A 20,954-nucleotide genomic window follows, 5' to 3' on the forward strand; every position below is an offset into this window, starting at 1 on the left:
AAAGAATTCCTTACAAATCTAGGTAAGGGAGTTCTCTTTTAAATGTCTCTTAAAATGTTTGCTGGCAGACATGTCCTAGAAAACATTGTAAAAAAAGTGTGTCTGCTTCTGTGTTGGGACTGTTGCTCACAGTGTTGACATCAAGTGTCTTGCCTTTTTGGTGTCTCTTGGTTTTTTTCTTTAAAACTTGTAAAACTTGCAAAACTTGCAGAAGAAGATAGGCTTTTGTTGTGTGTTTGCCCAGCATTGTTTTGTACTATGTCTGGTATTTGTTGAAAAGGAAAATAAAAAAATACACCCCACCCCTACATACCAATGGGTTTTAAGGATGGAGTAGAAGAAGAAAAAAGAGGGAGAAAGAAAAGAAGACAGAAGAGTGCAACAGAGATAAATTTTTGGGCTACTCAGAGTGAAGTTATTCAGAAGAAGAGACAGAGGATGTAGAGGTAACAAAGTAAGGTAGTCATTGTAAGAGCAAAAGGATGACAGTGTTGTGATCCAGAGGACTCTGTGTTTAACTCAGTTAAATTGCACTGAAGAAAAGATATTTTGGTACCACAGGGTTGATAGGCAGCAAATTACCTCTGTGACCCTTGTATTATATATGCCCCTTTAAAATACCACATCTAAGAAGCAATCCACAGATAATCCATGTGTGTGGCTTTCCTTGCAAAGTGGCTCAGAATATGCAAATTCCTCTGCTTGTGTTCCTGGGCCCTTGTCAGTGATGGATGGAGATCATGGGATGATGAGAGCAGGCAGTGATGGATGGAGATCATGGGATGATGAGAGCAGGCAGTGATGGATGGAGATCATGGGATGATGAGAGCAGCCAGTGATGGAGCTCAAATAAGGAGGTATTCAGCAAATGAAAAATTTGAAGCCAACTTCTACTTGTATGTATATGCGTAATGCTGAATAATAAAAGTGCTTTCTTTGGTTTTAATGGAAAATCTATGAATATCCTTAGGAAAAATACTTTCTGTTCTGTTAGTAAGAGTCTGACTAACTATTATGTCATTGTAAAATGGCTTCAGAAGTTGAGAAATACATCAGTGAGTCACCAGAACAGAAACTGTGGCTGCAGGAAAAGGACCGCAAGAAAAGAAATGAAAGAATGTCAATTCTTGAATGTGGTCCTGCCTGCAGCTTGCATCTGACATGCCTAAGGCAGTGCTCCCTGACAGCAGCTGCAGAACTGGCTGTGATGCTTCTGGTTCTGTCAGAAATTTGCTTTCCTTAGTGACAATTACATGAAAAGCTCATCTATTCTGCTCTCTGATCTCGCTGTGCTGCTGTAGCCTTTGGGAAAGGCTACAGCATGAATCCTGGCGAATACTTAGTGTAGAGGCTGGGCTAGAACCCTTTCACTCGTGTCACTAGTCTGCCACTGGCTGTCAAAGAGTCCAGAAGCATGAGGAAGAAACTGCTTCAATGTTTTCCAATTTAGTATATGAAAACTCATCTTTTCATATGCCTATTTAAAATTCAGAAAGCATATTTATTTCTCTCTATAAGCACAGCTTGGAGTAATATTAATTTTTTTTTCATTTAACTTGCATATTTCTCTCTAATTACTTCTTGTTGATCTGCCATACTCTGGGGGTTCTCTTACTCTGGAGTCTACAACCTTCTGTCATCCTATATACACACAACTTCAGTGCCTCATAAAAAAGCATCTCATTGAGATGAGAGCCTGGCAATCATTTACCTAGATCTTTGCAGCTTTACTCTCCACTGCTCACTCCTTGTTTGTCATATTGATTTTGTATTTTCAGCCACCCGTTGGCCTTGAGGAGGATGAATGATTGTGTATTGTTTACATTGCAGCAATGCCTCGTGGCAATGGCAACTCAGTCAGAGAGCTGGACCCTGTACAAATGTCCAGCTGGATGGATAAACCCTGAAAGAACAGTCTGCCAGAAAAACAACAGTCAAAACAGGTAAATAGGATGAACTATCCCACACAAACAAATTGCAGGACAAAGTACCATTGGTTTTATTATAATAAAGAATAAATCAGTGCTGGTGTAGTGAAGTAGTGAGAGGTTCAGAAGATAAGGATTTTAATGAATTTTAGGAGAGGAAATAAGCTAGATTTTAACTTTACCTCATTAAAGGAAAACAGAACTACAAGTGATTGGCTTTGTCACAGTGTCTTGCCCTTGTCAAAGTCTTCCTGCTGCCCCAGTCAAGCCAACCTCGGCATTTTAACCCCTTTGATTATGTTAGATACCTTTCTTTTAGTAAGTAAACATGAGGTCACTGGAGAGGACTAATTTCTTTTTCCCTTCAGGAATGAAAATATCTCAGTTGAAATTCTGCATGTGTACTTTGGTGCCTTCCAAGTTGCATCATTGCTGTGTTCCATGACTTTGAAGATGACTCCAAAATCGAATGTGCACCTCACAGCTGCCTCTGACAGCTGGGATTTAGAGCACAAGAAACACACTATATCAGCTGCTCTGTGGCTTCTCTGCTTTCCCTTTCATTTCAGTTTTGTCATAAAGGAGGAGACATCTTTCTGGTTTAGATCTTAGTTATGTGAGAAGACACCTTTTCTCCCCTGTGCAATCTGAGCTGTTGAGGTAGCCTGCCAAGGGAGCAATCTCTGACTTGAACCCTCTTGAAACCATCTGATCATGCACCTGATCTTCACCTATGCAAGTGGCTTCTTCTGATGATTGGGTGTATTCCACATCACATCAGAGTGCCTGAGAGCTACAGGCTGTGCTCAGATTCTGATGGCACCAATGGTGCTGCTGTGTGGATAAGATTGTGCCTGTGCTCCCCAGTAGAGAAATGGGAGTGGATGTGGATTATACTGCCTCGCCTCAGGGCACAGCCAAAGGATGCAGCCTCAGCTGAGCAGGAGGATGAACAAACTGTCGAGCTGGTTCATGGCAATTTTTGTTGTTGCTCTCTGCAGCTCCCACTGAACATGAAGAGCAGCTAGTGCAGGGAATCAGGCTACAGAGGTAATTGAATCATAGAATCATTTAGGCTGGAAAAGACCTCTAAAATCATCAAGTTCAACTGTTACCCCAGCACTGTCAAGTCCAACATTAAATCATGTCCCTAAGTTTATTCCAGTTCTTTGCTCTTACAGCAAATTTCTTTTCCTAATATTCAGTCTAAACCTCCCCTGTCAACACTAGAGGCTATTTAATCTTGATTATTACTTGCTACTTCCAAAAAGAAACTGACACCCACTTTTTAACACCCCCATCAGGCAGCTGTAGACAGCAATAAGGTCTTCCCTGAGTCTCCTTTTCTCCAGGCTAAACAGCTGCAGCTCCCTCAGTCACTCCTCATAAAACTTGCATTTCAGCTTCCCCAGCTCCATTGCCCTTCTTTGGACTCACTCCAGCACCTCAACATCCTTCTTGCAGTGAGGGGCTTAAGACTGAGCACAGGATTTGAGCTGTGGCCTCACCAGTGCCACAATCACTGTGGGGGGACAATCACTGCCCTGGTCCTGCCCATTGCACACTCAGAGCAGACAGCCACAAGAAGCTGTGTCCTGCAGAAACTGGCCCTGCTTGTACAAGGGTCTTTGCCCTTGGCAGTTAGTGGCAGCCTGCATTTGGATGGTTTTTGAGGTGTATTTCCCAAAGACCAGACCTGCAATTTAGGAAATTTCCTCATAGTGGATCAGCCACCTTTTTCAGGCCACTTTGTGGATGGAAAGGATGACCCTAAAATCTGCTCTGGAACAGCACTGAGAACGGGAAAACCTGCAATGCTTTACTTTTAAAGGTTTTTTTTTTTGGTTTGTTTTTTTTTTTTTTCTTCAAGTGTCACTAATCTTTATCAAGCTGCTCTCCTGCTTCAGGTGAATCATCTGAGGTGTAGTTATGAGGTAGAGCCCTCTCTGAATTTTTTGTTGCATTTCTCCATCAGTTTTGTTAGATTCCAAAGTTAAAGACTGCCAGCTGGGGAATCTCAATTTGCCATTTACTTCCATTGTGTCCCTCGTAGTTTAGCTGATAAAGCACCCAGGCTTGCCCTGGAGAGCACATCTAACAGGAAGAAACATCCTAGAGTCTGCTGCTGATAGCAAACTCACTGCTTCTTGAATGTTTAGCTGCTAGTAAGTTAATGTTGATACATGTCTACAATTTGAGAGGATGGGAGTTAGTAAGGGAACTTCTGATTCTATAAACACAACTACATACATAATCAAGACTATTCTAGTCTAGTTGGAAAATCTTGTCATAAATTGCCACACTTTCATTACACCAGAGTGATACTTTTTCAGTGTGAGGATTTCTGCACCTCGCTTTCAGAAATTTACCTGACACCACATCTTAGTGGAAGATTAGCCATCATGTTTAGATCACTTTTCTGCAGCTGTCATTCCAAAGACATGTTAATTTCCTAGCTAGTTGAAGTTAAAATATTAATCTAGTTATTGAAAAATAATGGATGTAGAAAAACATGTACATGGTTTCTGTATGTTCTGAAATCTAAAAGCCTAGAGCTGCCCTGATTTCAAGCTCATGAGTCATCTAAACTCAAGCTGTAGAAATTCCAGAGGGCCTGTTGTTAAATAATTCACAAGTGATGTAATTTTACTGTGTATCTCATTAACAAAACACTGCAGGAAAGAATTAGGGAAAAGAACCTAAAGCAATCCTAGTCCTTTTTTTTTTCTTCTAGAACTGTCATATCTAAATAATTAATTTATAAGTGATAGGATAACAAGTTTGTATTAAATTATGGCATGAAAATCTCTGTCAAGTAATGAGAAAAATTAAGAGAATCCTTTCTGCTTCAAGTCCTGTACCCAAATATGTCTTGCACAGTCTTCTTTTGCAGATTGTAGGTATGTATGAATATGTTTACCCACTTAATTTAAAATCATATATGTATGGGAATGCTGGAAGAGATCTCCTTTGCAAGAAAATATGTCCTGTGCCTTCCACAAAAAAAAAAAAAAAAAAAAAAAAAAAAAAAAAAAAAAAAAATATATATATATATATATATATATACATAAACAAAAAAAATTACCACTTGGTCTCAAAGTTATTAAAGCCTTTTTATTATCTCTAGCACTGTGTAATAGTCGAGTAAGCAATCAGGTTATGCAAATAATAATCTTCTTTTATCTAGAGGTATGCATCTGTAATTAAGAATGTCAGTCACCTTATCTTGTAAACAGTCTGTTCTCAGTACACAAATACGGGATCTGGTGCAGACGTGTCTGTGTATGCCAGAGCACCAATATATAATTTTTGCTACATCTGAAGCCTGCAATTTCATGCTTAGCACTTGGCATTGTAACCATGGTTATCTCCAGTTAGATGCAGAATACAGAGGCTTCAGCAGATGGGTTTTTTACTTGGACCCCTGGCAATCAAAAACCAGAAAATCTCCAGAATACATAAACACAGCATATGATAGATATATTAGTATTTTTTACTACCAGGTATATGAGATTTAGACTTTGTTGAAGTTTTTCTCTCAAATTCTTTACAAGCCAAGAGGACTGTTAAGTCATTTGTAAGAGAAACAGATTTCTTTTTCTATGAGAGTTTTCCCTATGCAAGAAGTAGAAGCTTAAAGGCTCACACTAATTTCTCTAAGTGTGAAGTTAAAGTGACATGTTATCTGTAAGCATGCATATTTTCAAAAACTTGGTTACCTTCTTTAAAATTTTACCTTCAGAGAAACTAGCATGCTGTTTCAAAATTTTTAGAAAATATTGGAAGTTCACAGCATTGATGTTAGCCTAGAATTTTCTACATTTCTATAGGTCTCCATATGGCAGTGTTGAGCAGAAAGAATTTACAGCAGAATAAATTTAGCAGATGACCAGTGCATTTTACAGGTTGAAATAAATTACTCCAGTTCTGAGGAATGAGTGTGATTATGTTTTTTCTTTCTGGAAACTGAGTGCTTACATGCATTGCCTTATAGTTTTAACGTCCTAAATGCAAAGAATTTTATTTCTAATTTCCAGAAAATTTGTACAGGCTTGAGTGGGCTGGATATTTTTATTAAGAGTCACCAGGTATCATGCTGTAGACATTATATGTTTTCCATACAGCAGCTTAAGAACATTTCTTGTCAGGAACAGAAATGAGAAATAACATCCTTCCAGAGTAAAATTGGATTATGCTCTTAAATGACAATATCTACTGTAAAGAAAAAAGCTGGGGTGAGCTTTAGCTCAACCTTTCAAACAAAACCATTTACTCCATATCTGTTATTTTCATTCATTTGCTGTAGCCCTGACCTGGTAAATGGAGGTTACTCTGAAAACTGTACTTAATAACTGTTACTGTTATTCACCATACTCTACACCAAACAAGTGAGACACGTTGGAAACGTCACCAGAGTCAAAAGTCAATTCCAGAAGTATTTGAGACCCTTGGCCTGAGTCTGGCAGTGCATTTCGTGGAGAAGAATGGTGAGCATGTGTACTTGTCAGCATTCAAAGTAGCTGGCAATACAGCCTGCATTGAATCTCTGCAGCTCTGAGGAGGCAGCATGCAGCTGGGGAAGAGCCAAGCAGGAGCTGCAGAGCTGGAACAGACGTGGAAAGGCACTGGAGCTGACCCACTTGCAGTCATGCATGGAAAAATCCACAAGCACTTTGCATGAGGCCACAAAGAGTGGTTGTGGTGCCTGGAAGGGAAATGTGGCATTAAGTTAAAAAAGCCCAGATTAAAGAAATCATGGGGAGTAATTTTACTGCTTCAGGGTATTTCTTGGAGCTGAATAGTGAGGGACAGAGTTTGAATGCAATGAAGCTCCAGGAACTGTTGTCATCTTATTGTGAAAGTCCCATACCTTCTCAGTAATTTCTCACAGGCACCTCCTCACAGCACTGACTCCTTCTTCTCAGTACAGACAACAAACTTCAGCCCTTTCCACAGCACAACCAACAAACTCCAACTCTCCTCTCACCCAGCTAACCCACTCTTTTGTAGCACTCGTCTCCTTATTGGACACAGCTGTGGCCTATTAAGGGCAGGCCTGTTCCTAATCTTTGGTGATCAGTACAGCTGCAACTCCTCAGGTGTGAGACTACCTTCTGCAGTATTCTCTTACATTCTATCCCTCCACAAGAAACAACAGCTGGAAATGCCAGAAGAGAGAGAGACAGGTTCTCCTACATCTTAGTCAAGTGCAAAACCCCACAGGGAAATGCAGGATTCTTTTCAGGTTTAAATACATTCCTTTAAAATGTGGCATATTCAGCAGATCCAGTTCTACCATGTATTTGTGTTATTTGTGTTATGGTACCAAAGCTAAAAGCTGCTTTCACATCAATCCCTTTATGTTCAACAGATAAACTATCAAAAGGCTGGTACCTTCCTCAAGAGCTTACAGACATGAGGTACAACAGTAGATCTCAAAAAATAAGGAGAAAGCAACAAGAGGAAAGGGAAGGTTTTCAAACAGATCACAAAGGAAATCTTCAGGGTTCCACAAGGATGACATTTTCATGGAGTAATGGCTATAAAATGAAAGAGGAGAGACATAGGTTAGGTATTAGGAAGGAATTTGTTATTGTCACGGTGGGGAGCTACTGGAACAAGCCTAAAAAAATTTTGGATGTCCCATCCCAGGAAATGTTCAAGAACAGGTTGTGGTTCAAGACCCAGTGTGCTGTTTAGTGTCTGCTTATCTTTCAAATACGCAAATCTTGCTCTGTTTTGCTTCATTTGAAAATTTAAAAGTTGTAGGATCTTCATCACAAAATTCAGTAGGCTTTGAAGTAAGCAAAAAATATTACACATTGTGATTGGAATCCAATGGTCAATATGTCCTGGAGCTCAAAATTTGGTTTAGATTAAGGTAACACTTTGTGAAATTTTATAGTGACCCAGCTCTGGACTATGCTTTTCTGTTCAAATACTGAAATTGGTTACACCTACCTCTTTTATGCAGACTGTGTGCAATGGTAAAGAGGCTGTTGACACTTTGAGATGAATTTTGCTTTGAATTTTTGAATTTGTCTGAACTTGAATTTCAAAGCAAAACTCAGAGTGTGTGATATCAAATAAATGAAAAACCAAAAGTCTGCATGAATCCCTGTAACATGAAATAACTGAGTTCTTGCCAGATTTGCTTACTATCTAAAAATAGTTCAATCTCATCTATTCAGAATATCCTGTGATAGCAGAAGGAGTGATATAAAGACCAAGAGACATGTGAGAAGCTAAGTCAGAGGCTTGAAAGGAAGGCCAGGAAAGAGAGACACTGTAACTGTGATGTGAACTTTGTCCCTCCTTGAAATGGCATTTAAGTGCAGTGACTGTGGTACTTTCTGTAAATGAATTATCACACACCCTCCTAAAGCTGTGTGTGTGCCCTCTCTGAGAGATTGAGGTGGATGTGCTATCCAGGTAAGAGACTAGAGATTTTTTGCCCTTTTTTTTTTTTTTTTAAGAACAAAAATTATTATGTAAATATGGTGGAACAAAAGCAACAAAAAAGTGAAGGAGAACCATTTACTAATTTTAATCATAATAGCAGTCTTCAATAAGCAGTTCAGTACTGAAGCTGTTGCTGTTTGAAATAGCTTCATTTGCCTGTGAATCTGATGCAGCTACCATCAAATTATTTATCTTTTTTTCTGCTGGGTAATCCTTCAGCTGTTATTTTTTACATAGCAGCCTAAATTACATTTGCTGCCTTGCAAGGGAGAAGACAAGTTACCAGCTGCAGACTGAATCCAGGATACACCAGGAAAGAAAGTAAGGGAACAGTGCAGAAAAAAAGGAGAGTTTTTTTGACAGTTAAATCCTCATGCATGAAATACTTCCCTTTTTTAAAGCTGATTTCTTTCATCCCTTTTATTAGTTCTTTACATGTGTTTTAGTTATGTATGCAGTCCCTCATTAATTTTTTTTGCCATTTTGGTCCAATACTTAGGCACTTATTGACATTTCAGCCAGCTGATTGTTGTCATGGTTGAACCTGGGCTGTGTGTAACTATTGCAGGGTCGGTCAGGACCTTTTTTCAGACATTCATCTTTTTCGTTCTTCTATAACAGATGGTTGAACTGGTTTCTCAATATTTTTTTTAAACAAGTATCTAATATTTTCTGTCTAGCACTATTGACTAATTCCCATTTTTCTTTTGACTGGTCACTTGAGTTTACAAAGAACAACCTCCTCATTTATTATAATTTTGCTATGGGTATATCCTACTGATTTAAAATGTTCCTAACAATTATTAAGTTTGCTCTTCTGGACAGACTTTCTGGTGTTTTGTTTGTTTGTTTGCTTTTAAATTACAAATAAAATTTCAGAAATCATACTCTAAATGAGATAGAAGCCAGACTTTTATTTTACTTTATTATTCTGTCTGTTCTGTTTTTCATTTCTCCTACTTCTGTAACTCAGGGAATTTTAAGTGTTCTGCTAGTATTGCAAATCATCAATGGCTTTACTAACTAGCCAGCAATGACAGCAAAGTCTCTGCCAGACAACAAGAGAATATATTTTTAGTTCTTGCACACAAAATTCTGTACAGAAAAACTGGACTGTTTGTATATAACTGCTGGTAACTGTAGGATGAGAAATTCCACATTCATTATCAGTTTGTCCAGTCATATGTGAAATATCTCAGGACTTAGGTGTTCATTTGCAGTGCAACTAATAAAATGCCTGATTTTTTTGAGGATTTCAAATAACCATTAAAATTTAGGGAATATTTATTGAAGACTATATGCAACTGTATAATTCCTTGACAAACATGCCAAATAGATTTCCATCCTTAGCTACAGAGTAATCTCAGATTCAGATACAAAGTGAGGCTGTTTAATGTTTACCTTATGTTATAAGCCATGAGAAGTTGGAGTCACTAAGCAATGTGATGTGAAAAATCTTCAGACAATTTTTTGTTTTACTGTCTATATTGAAAATACATAAGTCAAAGACATTTTCTGTGGTGAAGCAGCAACCATAACTTTGGATTTATGATATTATGACCAGCTGGAAAATTTAGTTAATGTAGCCAGACTTCTAATTGCTATCTTAGACCTTGATCCTTATCATTATGGTAATCCTTTCACTACAACAATCAATTAATATTTTTTCTTCACACAATTATATTTCTATTAGATTAATATGTGTTTTCAAGGTAGTGTCTGATAACTGATTTTTTATTTATATATAAGGAATTACTGACTGCCCTTAAGTACAAAAAGTAACATCAAAGAAACATAAAGGTACACAATAAAATACTGTTCACTGATACAGGATAGGGGGATTCATAATCCAGAGAGCCTTAGCTCCTGTGAGGGGCAGATCTGTCTTGGATCAGGCAGCTTGCAGGTCTGTGCCACAGTGCTGGAACCTGCAGATTTTGGGATGATGTGGGGGGCAGCACTCCTGCACTGAGCAATACATTGCTACAGGTCAGCAGTGATAAATGTAATACTCTCATGCTAATAGCAGCCAGGAGATCTGGGTTTCAGGAAGCTTTCCAGAAAGACTTTGTCTTTGTTTTGGTTGGGTTTTTTTTTTTTTTTTTTTGGTTTTTTTTTTTTGGGTTTTTTTTGGTTTTTTTGTTGGTTTTTTTTTGGGTAAATGAAAGTCTGCAGAATATATAGGAGTTGATTTCTTTTGTGTGTGTGTGTATTCTATGAAGTGAAAGTTGTCTGGAAAATGAAAGCTGATTGAAAAAATGGAAATTTCTTTTCCCACCATTCTGCTTCAAATAGTTCAGATTCTACCAAAATGTCACTTGTTCTTGGTTATTATCTTAAATCCAAGCATTTGAGGGAACTGGGCTGCTATATGGATATTGTTGTGTTACTTTCTTTGGAAAGCCTCACATGTCAAAGTCTGTACTTCCACCTGTAAGCTTAAGCAGATTGAGAACAAGTGAGTGGTCAGTCCTGCACAACCAGATGAAAAAGTAGTTATAGTACTTATTTCTGTAAGAAAACAGCCAAGTCCTGACTTAACCAGTCAGCAATGGGTGGGATCAGCTTAACCAGACACCAGTCAGCAGGGAGTGTAGTTGGCTGGAGGATGGAAGCTGAATAGTCAGAGCTGAGGAGAATCAAATTCTTTCCCTAATTTAGAATGATTCAAGCATTATACTTTTGATTTTTTGCCTAATTTCTGAAAATAGCAAAAAGATAAATGGATTCTGGAAGAGAGGAGCTCTGTTGTACAGAGAATCCAGAGCTTGAAATCCCTTCACAGGTGGGCACTGTGCATTTTACCAAATATATTAACTCACACAACCATTTAATGATTACCTTACACAGAAAACGATGTGAAAATAAAAAAAAAATAATAACAAAAAAAAAGCAATGTGATATACAGACAAAGCCTTCAGACATTTTTAACTACCATTAACTTAGGTTGACTCTCATACCAGCACATTAACTTCTGAACCTCTAAACAGGGCCTAATGAAGGCAAACATATGTTAGGAGAAAAAAAGTACTTTTACCTTGTAGGAGAGGGGTTAAAACAATAGACAATGACCATCACATCCTCCAGATAGAAGAGGTAATAGCTGTTTCAGGGTTTGAGGATTGAGTTTCTTCCTCGGACCAGCCTCAGCTCTGATTAATCCCTGTGTCAAGGGGTTTAGCATGATGATCCTTGTTGGTCTCTTCCAGCTCAAGTTATTTTAAATCTATGAGTGTGGTAGATGACTGAACCATGTAAGTAATGGGGAAATAGTACTAAGGTTCACCACTAACCCACAAAACTGATGTTTTCTGAAGGTCATGCAAAACAAATGAAACAAACTTGAAAACGGATCTCCAATGTCTCGAACCTCAGTGTGGCCAGACAAGACCATTTTATCTTTGCTCAATCTTTACTTATGAATTGAAATTTTGATAGCTACTTGTTCTTTTTTTTTTTTCCTTCCATGTCTTTACCAAATTGCACTGCTAATTATTAATTAAGGGCATCTGTACTTGATGTAAATACTCTTTACAAAATAAGTGCAAGTATTAAAATAAGATGTGGGGCAGCAGTGCCAGGGCACCATGAACAAAACAAGTGGTGCAAACTAAAATACTGAGCAATATATTTGCCTATTGCTGACAGCAGCAAGGGAAAACATTTATATACATGTTAGTATATAAACAAGTTAATTCAAATATGTACTTTTGTTTTTCTATGTTGGACATTGAAAATGCATGTTGTTTGCAAATCCTTTTTATTTAGCTCCTCAGAGCTGAATGATATTTCTAAATGATTTAATCAGTGCCACTAGGTAACACATTCTCACTAGTTCTTGTACTAAGCTCTTACACATCAGAGTGACATACTATTGAATAATTTTCTAGTTGAATATATTTGTGTCTATGAGCATGTTTTGGGTAATAGCAACACTTTTCCAGTTCTACAGTAGTTAATAAGTTCAGATATTGATGTACAATTCATTGCAAAAAGATTGCATTGCTTAATTACATTCTTGCGAGGATGTAGATACAAAAGGATAAAGGTCTTATCTTAGTGTATCTATTTCCCCACAGGGAAAGAAACTGTGCTGTTCTCCAGTACATACACACTCACAGATATATTAGAGTTGTGCTCACACTGAAAAAGGCAGTAGCATAAATATTTCAGTAGAAAAATGCATTTCTAACAGAAATAATGCTGGTACAACCTCTGTATGCGTGCCAGACTCTACTGACAACAGCTTTTTCCTGATTCCCACGATAACAACATCAATAATTGTGAAATCCTTTGGAACTAATGTGGCATATGAGTGTAATTCTGAAGGACAATCACTTCACTGGCTGAGGATAATCTGCAACAAGGTGATTGGGGCATCTGGCTGCATTAACAGCAATGCAAGTAGATGATGTGGATAGAAATGCATGTATCATCCCTGGTCCTGATTATTATGTCACTCAGATATATGCTAACCTTCAGTATCAATGGGCTACTTTAAAGGTTATCAAAACTTCGTCATGAATGTTTTCTGCTGAATCCATAATCTCTTTTGGAAGGCGTATATGTGAAGATTTCCAAGCTTTTAGTCGTGCTCTATTTCTTGTTCTGAAACTGCAGAAAAATAGTTTAGATAATATTTACTCTATTTTTGTTATGGGGAAAAGAATTAGAAAGAGAGATATCTTGCAGCATGTTTTTTCTATTCTAGATGTTTTTATTCATTGCTTCTTTTACTTTCAGAGAAAAAGAAGTCCCAGTCTTTTCAATCCTTCTTCAAAGAAGTTGTTTGCATATTTTTGTGCTAATTACTATCATTCCTCTCTAAGTCCAGTCTTATTTCACATTATTTCATCTATTTGAACAGTATAAGAGCAAGGTATTTCAGGTACTGCAACTCTGAAATACCTACTGGTACTGTGACTTTGCCTGCAATGTTTTTTGTTCTACTCCATTTGCCCAAGAACTCATCTTTTTGAAATGTGATTTTCTATTAAATGGAAATCTCTAGTGGGCTAGAAACTGAGTCCATCATTTCCTAAACTGCTATTGTTAATGTAAAACAGTAAGTGCAAAAGTAATTCACGTTTCCTTTCCCATTGTTGAGAGTGTCTCTATCTCTGGAAATCACTATTCTGAGAAGAATCCTTGAACTTGAAAGGGTAGCAGATAGGCTGCTTATGACAATTACATATCATCTTCTAAGGTACATTAGCCATAGACTTACACTTAACAACAATTTCAGCTAATTACATTTTCTGTAGGCAAAGTATTCCACTGTGGCCAAAGACCCTGTTTGACACACATGCATCTCCTGGTGAAGGTGTCTGGGACTGACTTGAGACTGAATGAATGTAACTTCTGCCTCATCTCAGGGATCCTTTGAATTTATGCTGAGAGATAGCAAATGCCTCACATAATCTATTGCTTGACTCTTCTGTATGTTGTTCCACGAAATATTCCCTCAGAGAGTAAGTACAAGCAGAAATCTGACTCCAATTTTCCATTATTATTTGAACGATGTTATTGGGTCATACTGTTTAGAAATGTCATGGGAAATTTCTAATGGTTCTATACAAGGCTCTGAAGTTTGCCCATGAGTCTCCTTTTTGGTATGTTTGGCTAAAAAGTGGGACATGGGTGGACACAGGTTAAATGCTACAACCTTGACTAATTCAAAATTTGGCAAAATGAATCGTTGTCCCTGATTTAAGGGAGAGAGATAGAAAACTAGAAATATGGGACTACACCTGAATTTGATACCAATAGTAGTGAAAAGCTATCTATATATGGTAGATGTTTTGGTTGCTGCAGAATAGCCTAGGAATGATTACATGTTTTTTACCTAAGGCAGATACTTTCAACAGGAATGGAAATATATGAATGTCGTGAACGGCGGAGGAATTACAGCACACAATATGCGTGGATGGCAAATCCCCAAGTTTATTGAAAACTCACACATATTTATATTGGTGTTAATGAAGCTTATACATATTGCAAAAGCTGAGCTCATTATTGGTTAAAGCACACTTAGATCAACCACACCTACTTCTATCTTCTAATGATTATTTTGTTTCTATGTTTGCATTCTTCTAGCTTCTCTACCTAGGATATCTACATTTTCTGGCAAGCGATTTTCTCCCCCGTCTTCCCGTTTCAGCGAAGGTCACTATGGCCTTTGTCAGTGATTGGACACTGGTTACTTAATCCCCAGCTTGTTTCCCCTATCCTTATCCATCGGTATCACATCAAAATGTCCTTTCTCAGCTAACCAATTATCCAAAAAGCTCTCTACATATGAAAGCAAATCTAACAGTTTCTAAGTATTTCACTGGAACTGAGGTCACACCTTGAAAGGAAGACAAATATATAACAATGATAGTTCACTAATTTCTTCATTTGAAATTCCTGAAGTCAAGGAATTGTTCTGCAGATGAGATACAATTAAAACATGCAAAATTCCTGAAAAAATCTAGTCTGTTTCATAGTTGCTTATGCCAGAGCTGGACCTGAGAGTTGACTGAAACTGCAAGGATGTTGATATATATCAGGGAATGCAGCAATTCAGCTCTACTTGGTGCACATAGGACACATCCTAAAGAACTTCTTCCCATTCCAGTGTTACTACCCTCCTGCACAGTGTCCTTGCTAAGCACTGCCAGTTTGTCAAGTGTTAGAGAGTAAAGGTGGGTGACATCAGGCAATTTGAGCTTTGCCCAGCTGCAGCTCTGGCAGAGCAGCACACAGATTGCAGCTGATGAGGTGCACAGAATCTTACCTGGCCTCACCTGAAGCAGAGATGACTTCACTTAGGTTTTGTTTTGCAGTTTACATATCATATTGGAAGGCAGAGTGGCATGGTTCATAAAGAAACAAATAAAGAAGAGCTAAGCTGAAAAGATGAGGTGGTTTGGATATAAATTTCAGTGGAGTTAGAAAAGATTGAAGATCTGGGGATGTGGGCATTAGTGATGGTGGGAAGACAGCACTCCTCTTCCAATGCCAGCTGTTTCATAGCAATGCTCTTGCCATGCAGCTCTAATTTCTGGGAACAGGAAGAGAGAGGGAGTTCCTGAAGAAGTTGGTAATGAGATTGGGAATCTTAAATCTAGTGCTGTGAGGCAACAACTAGACATCCTTAGGTTCTACAGGTGGTGGGAAAATGACATTGCAGCAAAACCATGGCAATAGGGCAGAAGATTTGGAACAGCCCTTAAAGGGGAAGATATAAAGAAAGGATTAAGGTTTTTTCAAATAATTTTTGATCTGAGTGTCACAGGTTACCAAAAACTCCCTAAACTGCAAACTCTCACTGGTATATCTCCCCATGTATCCAGGACATTTTTTATGTTTTCCCTTGCTGTCATTTCTGAGTTTATTACTGCAGACACATTTAAGGAAAATTGGAAAATATTAATTATTTTATATGTTTAGACATGTAAAAACCTTTTTTTACAACCATTAGCTTTTCAGGTTGTTTCCTTTGTATATTTTTCCTTCCTCCCTGTATTATAATTTCCCCCAGAAGCATTGCCCAATTGTTACTGCTTTGCTATGACCTTATAAATCTGATTTTTCTTTAGTTTCTATGTTTCTGCTCTGGCAATAACATATTTTTTCATTTTTTCCTGATGTGAGGTGAGCATTGATGTTTCTTTTTTTTTTTTTTTTTTTGGTTTTACTCCTTCTTTGGTAAATGGGTTGTAAAAAAACCTATAATTTTCATTTCAGATGCCAGGAGTGAGTCGACAAAGAAGACTTTCTGCATACCCTACTGCTCTGCCTGGAAGCTAAGGAAAAAAATAATCCTTTTGTACGCCACATGAAGCAGGTGAAAATCTTTTGCAACGAGAAGGATGTGAAAACTTTGTGAAAACGATGCTGTTTAATACTTTCTCATGGCATAGGTTAGCTCCTACGCGTGTTTGCTGGTTGAATTATACATTTTCCATTAAAGCAACATGCTTCAGAATGATTCTGTAGCTGATGATACTGGAGAAAAATTTACAGTTTGTTGCTGAATTTATTAACAATGCATGCCACAGTCCTTGGTTGGGTGCTGCATATCACAAAATACGGAGAGGCAGGACAAAGTCTGTTCAGAGGCTGCTTATTTCTAAGATGCAGGCATTTAAAGGAGCAGTGAAGGGCATATTATTATGCAGACTTTCGGACATATTAAGTCTATTTGGAGAAATATGATATACTGCTAGCAATCCACAGAAGCTATAGGCAAGCTGTGTGCTAGACAATGTGGATTTTACAATATGGGAACAAAAATTAATTCTGTGAATGCTTAGAAGTAATATGTGAAGTCTAGGAGGAAGGCTTGCTAAGCTGAATTTAAAAAAATAAGAAATTCTGGCACCCATTTTGGACTTTGGGAAGCAACGTCATTATAACTCTTTCCAGATATCTGTCTGATCAGAAAATGGAATTTCTCATTTAGTTTGGGAAGCATTACATATGTTTAGTTCCTGACAAAACCTTTACAGATGGGCACCTCCTTCTCATTAATTCTTGCTGATTTTTGTCAGCATCAGAAAATATGTTGTCAAAAATGAATGATATATACCTATGAAAAGCATTTCATTTCCCCCACAATACTTCTGACTTTGTGTGTGTTGTTTATCAATCAGAAGAGAAATCTAAATTCTTTATAAAACAAAAGAAAGCTCAGCTTTTGGGTTTTGTTAAATATTAAAATTATGTTGCTTAGTAGTTTTTGGTTTAGTTTTTTTCAAATGGTTTTCATTGTGAGGCCCTCATTCCCTGAGGGAATGGCCTGAAGTTGTGCCAGGAGGGGTTTAGGTTGGATAGTAGAAAAAGGTTCTTCCCCCAGAGGGTGTTTGGGCACTGGAATGGGCTCCCCAGGGAAGTGGTCACAGCCCCAAGGCTGACAGAATTCAAGAAGTGTTTGGACAATGATCTCAGGCACATGGTGTGACCCTTGAGGTGTCCTGTGCAGGACTAGTATTTGGACTTTGGTGATCTTAGTGGGTCTCTTCCAACTAAGAATATTCTCTTATTTTGTGGTATTCAAAATTACAGACATGGGTAAATTAATGAAATAAATTCTGAATAATTCTAACTTTGAAAATATTATCAGTAAAAATATTGAGTTGTTTCCCATAAAAAAAATTATATACTGATTAGATACTTACTGACTTGGCCAACTTTTCTGAACTAAACCCCAGAATGGCAGGGTAGTCCCTGCCACAAAGAAAATTTATGTCAGGTAAATGAAGATGAGAAGTGCTCTTAAATCACAAAAACAAACAAACAAAAAAGTGAAATTGAGAGCTGAGCAAGAACCAAACGAGCTAGGAAATGAAAAGACGACATAGCTTCATAAGGGCTTTTTGGATTTCACAGTGACTCAGAAGCTGAATGCCTCTTAACCTATAAGCAGAGGAATGTGAGAATGAGAAAAATCCCTTCCCTCCTTCATTCCACTACATAAACCACTTGGATTACATAAAAAATACTTCATCTATTTATTACATAAGAAAAATGTTTAATCCCACTACTTAAGCAAAACCCAATTGAACAAAACCTACCTGATGAAAACAAATACTGCCTGCTTTCAACAAATGGAGGAAAAGCAAAAGAAATCTTGAACTGAGCATGAGAGTCACTGTCTCAGACCTGCATCTTGGGATGGGGTTTGCATTGTGCCTGTTTCCTGGAACAGAACCTGCAGTGGGCTTGACTTAAAAGTGTCAGCCCAGCTCTGGAATGGTTTCTGATACTCTGAAATAGATATCACAGCATATCATTAGCAAGGCTTTTTTGCTGTCAGAACCACACTGGAAAAATAAGTGTTTTATAGATTCTGCTGCTTCATAAAAAGAAGCATCTGAGCGGGGATGTAATTAAAATTTGGCATCTCAAACATTATGCACAAATTTAACCTGAGCAGGTAAATCAGCTCAGCATCAATGACAGTGTAGAGGGTATGCAGTACAAGAATATACACCTAAAACTATGAAAACAAGAAAGGACATCCTTTTGCAAGCCCTGAATAATAATCAACAAAATGGACTCTACAAGGACAGGTTACTGACTCAAAACTAAAGCAACTGTAAAACCTACACACCCCCCAGAAAACCAACAGAATGCAGATTAGAGGTATTGCTTCTGCTTTTCTGTTCCCAAACTTCCTAGGAATTAATGCTTCATAAAACAGTTCCTCAACTCTTTCCACATGATTAAATTTTGGTTATCTCACTGCAGCAGGATAAGTGTATGCAGATCTGCAAGAATTTAACATTGTTATCTCATTTTAAATCTTTAATACACTTAATTTGTTTTCCTTTAAAAAAACAAATAAAAAACACCCCAAAAACTGTGTATGTGGATCTTCATATTTGAAATGTGTTATTGCTTACTTTGGCAACAGAAATGAAAAGTTTTGCTGGAAGGCTTGACAGATTACCAAAATGAACCCCTCAATGGGTTTTAAAATCTTTTGGAGAGCTGCAAAATGCAATTAAAATTTTTTTATACCATTTTTAATACCGTTTATATGACAGTATCAAACCTTGGATCCAGTCTTCCTAGTATAAGCTTTAAGCTTACAGAAATGCTTATTGAATATATTTTCTTCACAAATCTGTCTGACCTGTTGACTTGGTTTGTGCATCTCACAAAGGAGGAGCGGGAAGTCAGGAGATGAACTCCACATTTCAAGGTATCAGTCCAGGGACTACAATTGCTTCTGTGTGGTTCCAATGAAACTAAAGCTGGCTTCAGGCATTCCCCGCATATATACACATAGATAGCTCCCTCTTCTTTTCACTACATTAAAAAGGAAAGGTAACAAGGAACATTTAATGATCTGCAACACCCTGTAAGATGGGATGCCACATCTCATTCACTTCTTCCAGTCAAGAAGACATGGATGAGACACCAACTCCTTTGGCATGATGCATTTAAGAACCTTATTCAAGTAACAGAAAGGTAGATCCCTCATTCACTCACATGAGACCACACAACTATTTGTGATTCCGTGTGCAGGGAAGTAGAATTTTGCACAGTAGCAATGCACAAGACATGACTAGAAGAGAAATGCAGATGGAAAGAAACAACAGTTTTCCTACTAAACTGTTATTAAAAACATAGAATGTGGAGCCCATTTTTCCTAACATGGTGGATGATGATACATGGTAAAAAAATTATTTTGGCAGAGTTAATTGATTTGACTTCAAATATTCCATGTTCTAAACCATTACCTTGATCTGAGTTTTTCTGGAGCAGTTCTACATAGCAGGATTCTCCTTTATATGTATAAAAAGACATTATATTATAAAAGGTATCAGCTGCTCATGGTTGACACTAGAAGCACTCAGGGGTTTTCTTTTATTATGATGCATTTTCTCATTATATTTAAAGTCCATATTAAGGGCAAGAATATGAACTGACAGAATAAGAATCAGCTTAGATGCTATATGAAGGTAATCTTTTGCTCTGTGCTCAGGTGCTCTCCCAAGCGAAGCCAGCTCCATCATGAAAAGCATGGAACTGCCTTCTGTGTTTTAACTTCCATACAAGATTTTGCCTCAAAGCTGAAAATAATGCAGGTCTCAGATGGTGTAAAGGGCACTAACTAAAAGTATGAGATGAATGATGCTTACAGGTGTAGCCAGAGAAGGAACAATTTTTGGAATATACCTATTGCTTTTCAGATAGGTTTCAGTTAGTTAGAATAGCAGAAAATATCAGTAATTATCTCTCCTCGGTGATGATATTCAAATTAAATGGCTTATGATCTGTGCATAATCTAGCAAGTAACTAATCTTCACATTCTTGAAGGCAATGCACATTTTGTAGTATGGCATTCTTGTACTGCACGATAACCAGAGGGAGATATTTTTCCCTTCCTACTCCTAGAAATGAGGAAAGGTGGGCACTAAAGTAAATGATTTTCTGGCTGGTTTCACTCAAAATCTTCCATGGAATCTGCTGATGGCTTGAAAAGAATTTAATAAAAAGTTGAAAAAGGAGAGATTGAATAGGATAACTGATAAGAACCAAGGTGATGAGAAACTCTGAAAGATCAATCCAGTGAAGTACACTGAGGTTCAACAGAAGCTTTTGAATTAGACTATTTTCAAACCACTTCAGCTGAATGTGGACCCTGGAGTGCAATTTGCAGTGGTACCAAATTGATAGAAATTGTTTTTCTATAAAGCACCTCGGTGTGTTAGTTTTGATTAATCAGATGCAATTATCACAGCTAATGGAGCATAGCTCCAAACACAGAGAACACAGTCACAGCAAAGTTCACAGGCCTCTTGCACCTAAAGTTCCACAGGAATGTGCTCCATAGGCAGGCCAATTTGTGCATGCTGCTTTAAGTATCTTTTCTAAGCACCACAGTTATCATGTGTTTGCTTCAATACCAGATGAGCTTGGTCACAAACACTTCTGCACCATGGAATTTTGAAATCACTTGAATATCAAGCATTGGAACAGGCTGCCCAGGGAAGTGGTTGAGTCACCATCCCTAGAGGCATTTTAAATGTATGTAAATTTGATGCTTAGTGGCATAATTTAGTTCTG

At 37.7% G+C, this 20,954-nt stretch overlaps 1 long non-coding RNA gene across 1 annotated transcript; it reads left to right on the forward strand.

Moving 5' to 3' along the window:
- Positions 1 to 1,884: 1,884 nt before the first annotated feature.
- LOC139600831 (uncharacterized) lies at positions 1,885 to 16,393 on the forward strand. The gene is made up of 2 exons (XR_011682681.1): positions 1,885 to 1,943; positions 16,122 to 16,393. It is a non-coding gene; the product is annotated as an uncharacterized lncRNA (long non-coding RNA).
- The last annotated feature ends 4,561 nt before the right edge of the window (positions 16,394 to 20,954 follow it).

The sequence above is a fragment of the Agelaius tricolor genome, unplaced genomic scaffold (genome assembly GCF_023055355.1).
Source record: "Agelaius tricolor isolate 1412-34295 unplaced genomic scaffold, bAgeTri1.0.p SCAF_2, whole genome shotgun sequence".
Taxonomy (NCBI): Eukaryota; Metazoa; Chordata; class Aves; order Passeriformes; family Icteridae; genus Agelaius; species Agelaius tricolor.